At 39.7% G+C, this 11,258-nt stretch overlaps 1 long non-coding RNA gene across 1 annotated transcript; it reads left to right on the top strand.

Annotated features, from left to right (window-relative positions):
- Positions 1–497: 497 nt before the first annotated feature.
- On the top strand, positions 498–10,822 carry LOC110349330 (uncharacterized). Its single transcript, XR_002395184.1, has 5 exons — positions 498–681; positions 1,491–1,596; positions 2,358–2,439; positions 2,549–2,593; positions 10,774–10,822. It is a non-coding gene; the product is annotated as an uncharacterized LOC110349330 (long non-coding RNA).
- The last annotated feature ends 436 nt before the right edge of the window (positions 10,823–11,258 follow it).

Here is an 11,258-nt window from a genome sequence, read left to right as displayed (position 1 = left end):
TCGACCCAATTGGGTAGGTTGATTTTTCTGTCTATGGTTGATGAGGCTTGCAGTGTTGATGAAGGCATGCTGATCATATAATATTTTTCTTCTATAATCCATAGAGATTTCTTGCACATAACAAGCCCAAACACTTGCGATTACAGTACTTTAAAATGTATTTGGAGCTATTTTAGGAAAATCCACATCAGAATCAATTCATGATCATAAAGAATACTCAGGTCATAGTTACTTTATTTCCATTTTTTGACAGATTCAGCAGTTGTTCGAAAAATCTGACACAACTTGGTATAATTGTGAGGTTAACAAGTTTTAAAGTAAGATTTGATGCTTTTGCTCATCTGTTAAGTGGAGATAATACAAGTCCTGCTTGCATGGGAGTGTTTAATGAGCCCGGCTGTAACATGCTTGGTGGCTCATGGTAGGCACACAATGGGAACTGTTATCATCTTGCATTACTCTAAACTCATTTTTTAACCAATCTTGCTCAGGTCAACAGTCTCTGTGCATGGTTCTAGAGACTCATCTCTGCTGACCATAGATGCTTGACGTGGTGACACTTCCTTGTCGAGATCCTTCTCAGTTCCTCCTCCAGGCTACCTTCCTTCATTTGTTGAGTGACTAGAGAAAACTTTACATTAACAAGGAAGAGAAAGTCTCCAGTGCTCTTCAAGAGGACCTGTAAGCATATGTACCAGGTTTAAACTTTTCATAAATAACTTTATTTGAATTTTCTTGATATTCTCCATCCCATAGAATTGCCCCTGTGTAAGAGATACTGAGAGAAGACTCTCAAATCTGCCTGAATTTGGATTAAAAAGTGATAATGATCTGTGATTTCAGGAGGGGCAGAATGAGAAGAAAGGATAGCCTTATGGATATAAGAAATCTACAAAGTATTTTTTTTAAAACAACCATTTATTGTGCACCCATTGTTTGCATTCCCTGAGTCTAAAAACTATAGACACAGAGATCCAGGGTCTGACAAGTTAAGTGGGATAACTCAAATATCTTTTCTTTTTTAAATCAAGATATTTTATGTTTTTCCAAAAAGCTTTTCATCAGAAAGCAAGAAGACTTATTTAAGGACAACTGATGCCTTAATTACAGTACAATAGTGGTGCCCCTTGGACCTTCCACTGCTTAAAACAAAGGATTTGTTACACAACTCAGCTAGGCAGACCCAGCTCTCATGTACTAGATGGAAATGAAATTCCCACCCTTTGAAAGGGCAACAAGTAAGGTACCTGATGAAAATTTCACACCAAACTTTTAAACCTTAGTCACTCACTGTGCCAAAGAAATTTTGTTTAAATCAAAGCAGATGGAAGTATGATAGGCTAGATAAGCACAATTACAAAAAATAATTAGAGTGAAGTCCAGAATATCAGTGAAAGTGTTAAGGCATGAGAGCCAAGGGAAAGAATACCATGGTTGCTGTTTTCCTTAGTGCCCTAAAAATGTTATTTTGTTTAATGTTTAATCCACAGCTGGAAAGAATAAGGAAAAGAGGAAAGATGAATGAGGAATGAGTACTTTCCAGTTTATGTAATGAGCATCAGACAGTGGGACTGGATAACTGTGAGCTGCTTGAAGGTAAGCTCATTGTCTCATTCATCTTTTCATCCTTAGAGTCTGATCCAGGATCTGCCAGGTAGAATTCAAATTAGCAAGCCTGTATTAAGTGTGTATTATGTGCCAGCAATCAGAGTGAGGAATAAAAATATGAGTAAGACCAGGACCCTGCCTTAAATGTACTCCTGGTCTAATAAGAAAAAAAGGTATAGGAGAAGATAAATGTAATGTGACCAATTCCACGAGCACTGATTTACAAAGGCAGTTGCCCTGAGGAGATGATATACTGGGCTGGCTCTGGAAAAAAGAAGGTAAAAAAGGGTTTTTTGGAAAAAAAAATGTGTGCACATCTGATTCATTGAAAGAGATCAATGTATATTTGTTGAATAAAGAAGCCATGGTTAAAGAACATAGGCAAGGAGAAGTGTGAGCTTTCAGGCGTCTGGGTATGCAGCCTCACCTGCTGATCTGCAGTCAGGAGAGAAGTGCTTTGTCCTTTGCTGTAGGTTTTGCACAGTGGATGCACTAGTCTTGGCTTAAGATGTATTATTGCTGCAGGTAGATTATTTCCTCTCCATGTACACCATCCTGGTAGAGAACTAGTCAGATACTGTGGTTAGTGCAACAACAGAGAAACATCAAAGGAACCACAAAATACAAGATGTTTGAGCCCAGCAAAAGGATTGTCTTGATAACAATACAAAACCTCTATTATAGAAGTTGAATAGTGCTATGTGCATTGAGTATTTATCTTATATAGAACTCTATGTATTTATTTATAGGAGCACTACAAAACTTCTTATTGTGCGCCATCATTCCCAAGGTGAATTGTTTCCATAGTTGAGGAATTATCCACACTTAAAGGTAGAGTGTCCCAGGCAAGGATGAGTATTAATGTAGCCAGGCTCCTGTGCATGGCTACACATTGCTTTTTTTCTGTTACCATGTATGTAAACTTACTTTCTTCCCTTAGGAGGTGGTCAGGTGAGCAGAGTTCTAGACCAGCAGCAGAAAAACGGTAGGTGGAATCTCTCATGCATCCTGTCTTCCTGTAGCTTAAAGGACTTGGTGGGCTTGGGTTTCAGGGTCTTCCTAGGAGTGTTTACCCTCATCTGCTGACCACATTTGCACCCTGGTGCTTAGCTGAAATCCTCACCCCATTGGTAATAATAGACTTAAATTTTTAAGCCCTCTCAGAGTACTTGCCTATACATTATTTCATTTGAAACTGATAGTGTCCCTTGTTCTATGCTTTATTTTTACAGATGAGACCAATGAAGCCCAGATCTCCAGAATATAAAAGGCTTCTAGCTGCAATAGCATGTTAGATTTGGCTAGGAAGCCAGTGTTCCTCTCTTCAGAGGGAGAGACATGTGCCTATCAGCATGGAAAAGAGCTACTTTTTTTTTCCATAAAGAAAATAGAATTCACTTTTCCACAAGAGTCATAGAATCAAAACGCTTGAGCAAGGTTTTTTTTTTCTTTCTGGTACCAGGGATTGAACTCAGGACCTTGCACTTGAAAGGCAGGTTCTGGAACCACTGAGCTAAATCTCTGGCCCTTGAGCAAGTTTTACATGCACAAATATCCCCATAACATAAAGAAATGAGGCTAATTAAACAAGCAAATATGTCTGTTGATAGTTATATGGACCCTAATATAGAGTTGGTCACAGAACATATTTTTGAAGAAAAATTCCAATTCCTAACGTTTAAAAATTGCACAGCTGATTATATAGAACATATATAGCTGTTTATTTCTTTGCAAGGATATCACTTCAATAAAATAGTTTGTTAAATATAACACTAAATGTGACTCATAAGTCAAAAAATGATTTGTCATTGGACTTTGTGACCTAATTTGTAGTTTAGAAAAATGTAATCATCATACACACACGAGCGTGTGTATACACATGCACACACACAAAAGGAAACAAAATCAGTTTTTCAAATTAGAATATCCTAAGGGAAGATTGGCCAAAAAATGACTTTGTAGGGGACCAGATTGGTACAAGGCAGGGCTGTATCTGCAGAATATGGCAGAAAGAATATAGCAGAGCCCAGATAATGGACAACTCATGTTCTCCAGTTAGACCAGGACCCTGAAAATCCAGCATGATGCAGAGCCATTAGGACTCTGGCCAGAGCTCCTTTTCCTGCTTGTCCTTTCCAAGGTATATAGCTTCCAGTGTTGAGACTCAGAGATGTAAGATGGTAGAGATCATGGCTGTCAAAACAGCAAGGGCACCAGGATGGGAAGGTAAACAGATCTCCACAAGAAGAACATTTGCCCATCATGCTGAAAATCCCCAGGCTTTTGTTTTGTTTTGCTTCTTATTAATCCTTAGAATTTAAAACTTGTGCTTAATCTTTTAAACAAATTCTTAAACTTGTTAGAATTAAGTGTGTTTTAAAAATAAATTGGCTCTGACTAAGGATATAAGGGTCACTACAAGGAGGATGGTATATTGATTTCAAAGCAAAAACCATGAAATGTTTCTTTTGGCCATTCTGAGATATGATATTATTATAAATAATTCTGAATTCATATAGGGCAGAAGAAATATGAAAAACTTTAGATTCTTTTGGTTCTAATGGTTTTTGCATTATCTTGGTATTCATAGATGGCAGGAGGGTGCAGGAACCCTGAGACACAGCTATGTTTGATATTATCTGGCACTTAAGCTTCTACAGTACATGCCCTTTAGAATAAAGCTACTGCATGAAAAATGTACTGATATTGAAAATTGTGAGTACTCAATCTTATTTGAATCAGGTTTGGGGCCAGAAAACAACACAAAAATATGCCCCCAAACCCTGTATTTTTTGAGATCCAACCAAACAATTGAGATCTTTGGTGTATGACTCCAGCAATCCTCTCCTGTGATGATCTTTTGAGGACTCCATGAAAATTTGAGTGCACAGGAGGAAACCTCTCTGTCATGATTTGGAGAAAAATATGCCTCATTATAAAAATAGTTTAAAAAATTTTGAGTAGCTTTGGCTCAAAAGATATGACTAGCTAAAGCAAAATGAGTAAATGATATTGGAGAGGTAAAGGAACTGGGTCAGAATTTCCCAAACTAAGTTCCTCTGCATAACAGTGCTCCAAGAGATACTAATTCGTGGTCAGTGAAAAGTAAGAGAAGATCTCTGGGGCAGATTTTGAGCAAGTTTTCACTCTCTTGGAGATTTTTAATGGACACCGGCACATTAAACTTTCTGAGAAGTGCTGCTGATTTGTATTTAATTAATTAATTCAGACAGTAGTACTTATTATATCCCTATTTTGTGTCAAACACTGTTATAGGCACTGGAATAGTAATAAACCCAGCATTTTTCACTGCTGATTATGAAATAGTGATGTTGTTGTTGAGACAAGTTCTCACTATGTTGCCTAGGCTGGTCTTCAACTTGTGGTTTTAAGCCACAGCTTGCTGGGACTATAGGCATGTGCTACCACACTTGGGCGAAATTCTGATTTTTGTGTAATATACTAACATGATTTGTGGGAGCTATTGGCCTGGTCTTCTTGATCTTATGTCAGCATTCTGATGGAAGTGCTTATGAGTTTCTCCTTCCAGAGAAGAGGAGCCTTCTTCAGGGAGCTGAGCTATAGTAGCTGAAGGATAATTTGGGATGGGATTTACCCCTTGGCCATAAAATATGAAAACCAAGATGACACAGCACATGAACTAAGCTTTAAGCAAAAGAAATAAAACCATCAGCTCAGGACCACTGAGTCACTCTGCAAAGGCTGCGTGGAGACTTATAGATTGGAGGAATAGAATGGCTTCTTAGGAAATCAGACAAGAGTGATAGGGTTTGATTTCAAGGATTATGGGCAAGAAGCCAAGAAAGTTCTCTTAAATCCGTGAAGCCTATTTATCGACATTTTAACAGGGCGGTCTTTGGCCATGCTACTGAAGGAACTTTTTATTTTTATTTTTTATTAGTATATATTTACAATACACATTAAATAATTTCTTGTGGGGGATTGGTATCTATACATATTACATCAGGACAGAAGTGATAGCTAAGATAAATATCTACTCAATATGAAATCCTATATTTTAGTAATGCCCTCATATTCTCTTCCAGTGATCAATAGTCATATGGCAGACATGATTTTTGATGGTGTTGAAGCACAAACCTCAGGAGTCTCCAAGCAGCTTTTGGAGTAGAGAATAGTAGTTGGGAGAAAAGAGGATACACAATGGGTTAGAGGACTGAGTGACTGGTTAAGTGCATTTTCTCATTTTTCCCCTGTGGATTTGAAAAGATGTTGCTCACCATCTTTCATATAATTTTTTCTACATTTTCATGACTCTTATCAAGTGCTTTCCTCCCCAAAGCTCTGCCAGCTTCCATGGCCTTTTTCTTCTTTAACCTATTTCTCCAGAGAAATGAACTCAATTTCTTTATTTTTCCCACACAATGGTCAATTTCCCAGCCCATTTATCATTTTCATTGATCACAAGAGTCTCTTAGTTTATGAACTTATTTTTGGAAGCCAGCCTTCATCCATGCTGGCCGTGCAGGTGTCATTTGCATCAATAAACACTCTTCTCTGAGAGCTTGGAGCAAGGCACCCTTAAGCCTGGGTGCTTGAATTGTGGTGTTTGGAAAAGATAAGATGTGCTTCCATGGAATGATTTGTATTTTATGCAAGTAATAAGAGAAAAATTCTGAAATATCTTAGCTTCAATTATAAGGACCAGAGGATGGAAGGGAGGAGACATGAGAGGTTAATCTTTTTGTTTGTTTGTTTCTTTTTTGTTTTTGGTACCAGGGATCAAACTCGGGTCCTTGTACTTGTGAGGCAAGCAGTGGAACCACTGAGCTAAATCCCTGGCCCCTGAGAGGTTAATCTTTCACAAGTTACAGACCAAAAAGAACAAATGACCATTTTACATTCTTACATATTAAAACCTTAATTCAAATCTTATCATGTCCCTTATCATGTTTCGGTCCCACCCAGTGAAGAGGCAACAAATTGCTTTTCCTTGTGAACTACCCTCTCATACTAAAGCTATCCCTATTTTGTGTAATCCTCTATTTATACTTAATGTAGGTTCAGTGTAAGTAATTTGTGCCATCTTCCCCAAATGTTCATTATTACATATGCTGACGTTTTAGAGCTGGTGAACATTTTTCCAACTTCTCTCTAGCTTTGCTGCTAAGGTCTGCGGGAACTTGTCCTAGGGATGGTCCTTTCTTTCTGGATAGCATCTGTAATGGTTCAATAAAACTATTTATTCCAGTATTCTCTTAGTTTGTAGAGTTTTGGTCTAACACATCAGCAAAATAACTGCTTGTTTTTTGCCTGAGAAATTCTTGTTTGTACAATTCAAAATATAGTTAACATTTACATTATCAATTTTCATCAGCCTTTTCAAAGTGGCTTTTCAAAGGAAAGGATTAGTGAGAACTTCCAACACTACAGCCTCACTTCTTTCTGAAGCCCCTCTGCGGATGGAGAGCAAGACAGTGTGCTGGTGATGAATCAGCTGGTGTTTCTATCTTGTGTACAGACCTGTCTCCAGAACTACCCCCATCCTGAACAGCAAGAGGAAATTCCACTCCCCATGGCTCCATTCACAGATGCACAATTCACATTTGTGGGATTTTTAGTTTTCCTCTTTGTGAGGTAACCAGCTTTTCTTCCAACCTGTGTTGATGTCTCTTCCTTACTTTAGCTTCCAGAATGAGTGCCTGCTGAGTCTCCCTCTTAGTGAGGGCAGCATGGACTTCCTGGAGCAGTGTTCCTGTGGGCGAGAGTTTCTTTCACCATTATGATGAGTCTTTTGGGATTTTTAAACCATTAGATTTGAGGAATGAAATCCTACCAAAGTGCTTGGTTTGTGAAAGTAATGCTGTTTCTGGTGAAAAGGCTCAATGTTTTGGAGTTGCTGTTCACACTTGTTCTGACATCAAAAGAAAATGAAAGTTTCTGTTCACTCTTTTTCTGTGAAACACCCACTGCTCTGTTGAAATTTCCTCCTCAAAGGCCTGGCTTTGGTTCCCTCTGGTGTTCAGTCTAGCAAGTGAGCCAGACAGTCCCTGTGCCTGTGGAACTGTCTTGAGGGAGGTGATTCATCACTGCTGAGGGCCCTTAATAAACACATCCCAGTCAGGTAACTTACCAATTGCAGCCCAGGTCAATCCACATTTCCAGCTTACATTCATACCAAAGCTCTGTCTCTACAACCCCATGTGAGTGAAAGTGCCCCTCTGAGGAGGAGACATGGCCCCGAGGGCCAGCTCACTTGCACACTTGAATCACAGCCATGGTACAATGAAGGCTCCATCAGACACTTGCTTCCATGAAGTCCAAGGCTAACTTCTGCTGCCCCCATAAGTCCAGCTTCTTGTCCACCTTTGTGATCTTGCCCACTCTTGTCTCTGAGCCTCCTTTCTCCCAATTCCATCACCACCCTGCCCCTCACACTGTGCATAACTTTGATTCCTGTTATGAGAGTTCCTGAGAGCAGTGGCAGAGTTAGAGGCATTTTAGACCAAGTTTCTTATATTGCAGGTGTGTGAAAGGGACTGATTTTGACATGGCTTGGGCCTTGGAAACATAAGCACAGAAAGGACTGTCCATATTTCTCTGACAGCAAGAAATAGCTGCAAAAATGTCCTGATGAGGAGAAGAGAGTGTCTCTGTAGTGAAGACTAGGGGCTGGCAGGCTTGAGGCCTCTGTCCAGGCCTGCCTTGCCCAGGGCCAGCTGCAGTACTTTGCCTGGGATCCGCTGGAGGAACTTTTTAACGCTACATTTCCTGAGCCTCCTGGATCCAATCAGCAGCTCTGTCTCAACCCATCTGTAGAAGTTTTTCCACTCAACTCTTAGCCCTAATTGGAGATTGATGATTTTTTCTCAGAAAGTCAGATAAAGGTCAAAAGAGGTGGCAGAACTTGATGAGAAAGAATAGAAAGGGCTCAGCTAGAAGATGGGGGCTATTTTCTTGGTCTCCACTGTGAGTCCAGGGGTTTTCTTTGTGAGTTCGAAGATGAAGACTAGAAAGAAAACAGCAGAGAGAAAGTTTTTCTCTTATTCTCAATTTAGGCTGGCACTGACATTCTCTCTTCTTATCTGGCTCAAGGTCAGGCATTTTCAGGCCCGCAGGTAGGGCATCCTGCCAGGTATGTGAGGAATGGCAGGCAACCCACCATGGGCCCAAGTTCTGCAGGTCCCAGTGTGCCTGGATCCTGCTCCTCACCCCATAAACTGGCGGGGGTGGGGGGTGGGGGGGCATGGTCAACAGAATGCTGGGCTCTCTTGGTGTGAATCTACTTGGTCACATATGACTGGCTGTGTGAACTTAGGCAAGTTATTTAAAAGTTCTTTGTCCCCATTTCTTCATTTGAACTTACCTCATAGATTCTTAAAATGCCAAAAATACTTAGAATGCTTGAGCAATAGTTCATCTGTAAAATGAGAGGATTGGGCTCAGGCAACACCAGGAAACTTTTCAGTGTAAAACTTTTAACCTGTCTCAGATAAAATCCGGACTCTGTAGTGACTGGCTGGTATCTCTCATGGATAAAGACTATACTTGGGTCAACTCTGGTACTCCCCATTTGCCTTGGAAAGTACTGGCACATAGTGGGTATTCAGGAAATTTGGAGGGGATATAAATTCTTAGAAAGAAGGGAAGGGATTTGAGAAAAATAAGTCTGATTGTATTATTAATAAGTGTAATTTCTTCTCAGGTGGGGCATTCTATAATTACTCATACATGTCTCTGGAGAGTACACTCATTGTAGGGGAGGATTTGAGAATTGGGTTTGGAGATCCTAAGTTTAGCATGAATAATAAAGAACATCTTTTATGCTCTTTACAGAATCCTCAGCAAGCAGCATTTATGTGTATGCAAATTCATTCAAAATCCCTTGAATACCAAGCTCCATTTCAGGCATTTTGCAGTGGTACACAATTGTCTAGTTGCTGATCTTGAGGAACTTGCAGCTCCTGAGTGGTGTTGTGAGGCTCTGAATCAGGGCAATCAGATTCTGTGTTCCAAATTAATACTATACAGGCAGAACCCAATTTTGCCCAAGGGAATCAAGGAGGGCTTTGGAGAAGAGGTATCACTTTGAGTTGAGTTGAGTTCAGCAAGTAGATGAAGAGGAAAGGATGTTATAGAGAAAGAAAACGATATATCCAAAGGCTAAAAGATTTAAAGAAAGGAAGGTATATTCAAGGAAAAGCAAATTATAAGGAATGACATAAATAACAACAATAATAATGAAGGAGGGTGGAGTATGTGGAGAAAGTAAAAGGAGATGAGGCTGGAGAATTAAGAGTGGACACAAACTGTAAGATACTTTAAACTCCATGCTAAGTAATTTGTGTTTTTCTCAATGGCACTGAGATATAGTAGACATATTTTAGGCAAGGCAGTGGTGTGCTTAGTACTGTGACATAGGGTATCATGTTTAGCAGGTTCCTCTAGCATAGTGCTTCCTAAGCATAGTCATTTATTTATTGTTATAACCATTTTTTCATCTTTGAACCCATTCCTCTAGCCTTCCCCGTTTCACAAATGCCTACATCTCAAAATGTAGGGTCATCCTTGACTCCTGTCTTTTCTGCACCACTGACATCCAATCCATCAGCATGTTCTTGAAGGTGTCTCCTGAGTCTATTCACTTCTCTCCATATCCATCCTCCCTGGCCTCAATGATGTCTGTGCCTCCCACTCAGGTTTCTCCTTCCTCTTTGCAATGTAAAGTCCACAAGAAGACACGGGAGTCTGAGAAAAATCAGATTATGTCAGTGCATAATTTAAGCCCCCTTTGACAGCTCCCATTGCTTTTGGAATAAAATCACCCTGGCTTCTTCTCCAGCTATCTCAGGCTCAGTCCACTGCTCTGGCCAACTGGCCTTCTGACAGTTTCTAGAACTTGCCAAGCTCTAACTCAATCCATTGCATTTGGCAATTCCTATTCCCTAGTACACCCTTCCCTGGATAGTTCCTGTAACCTGCTTCTTCTCTACTTTTCAGCTTAAATATCACTTTCAGAGGGACTACCTCTAGTGTATATATTCTCCAATTATTCTTTACCATAGCTCCCTACAACTTTATTTCAGTCTTTAAACAAAATTTTATAATCTTAACTTGGTTTAGTTTTCTCACTTATATGATATCCATCCTGTGAGAACATAAACATGTTGGTTTTCTTCACTGCAGTGCCTCAGCCTTGCATGACCTAGCACCTGATGGACCTTGGAGATATTCAGTAAGTATTTGTTACATGAATGATTGAATGAATAAATGAGTGTGATTTAATCTTTTTAAATTGTCTCTCTCATTTAATAGGGAAAGGACGTTGAGTAGAAAAATAAAATCAGTTTATTCCTTTTATCTTATTTTTCTCCTTTGCTAAACTTCATGTACAAGTTATAAAGGTGAATTTCTGATCTTCTATCCCAAGATGCCCATTCAGAGTCCTGACTCATTGAGCCCTGTGCCAATAGCTATTCATCAAGTCCAAAAGGTGTTGCTTGCTCCTGCTGATCAGAAAAAAATACTGTGTCACAGTAGGGAAGCAGAAATGAATTCAGACCACCCCCCATCAATGCAAATTGTACATGGAGGGACTGAGATAGCATCTCAGGCTCATTGGTTTTGTTGTTCACATGAGAAAACTGAAGCCATGAGAGGTCAAGGAAATG

Source organism: Heterocephalus glaber, unplaced genomic scaffold, assembly GCF_053883595.1.
Source record: "Heterocephalus glaber isolate CG9 unplaced genomic scaffold, H.glaber_assembly_v1.0 deba00001504, whole genome shotgun sequence".
Classification (NCBI taxonomy): domain Eukaryota; kingdom Metazoa; phylum Chordata; class Mammalia; order Rodentia; family Bathyergidae; genus Heterocephalus; species Heterocephalus glaber.
Note: the sequence above shows the minus strand (reverse complement) of the source record. Positions and strands in the feature narration are given on the sequence as shown.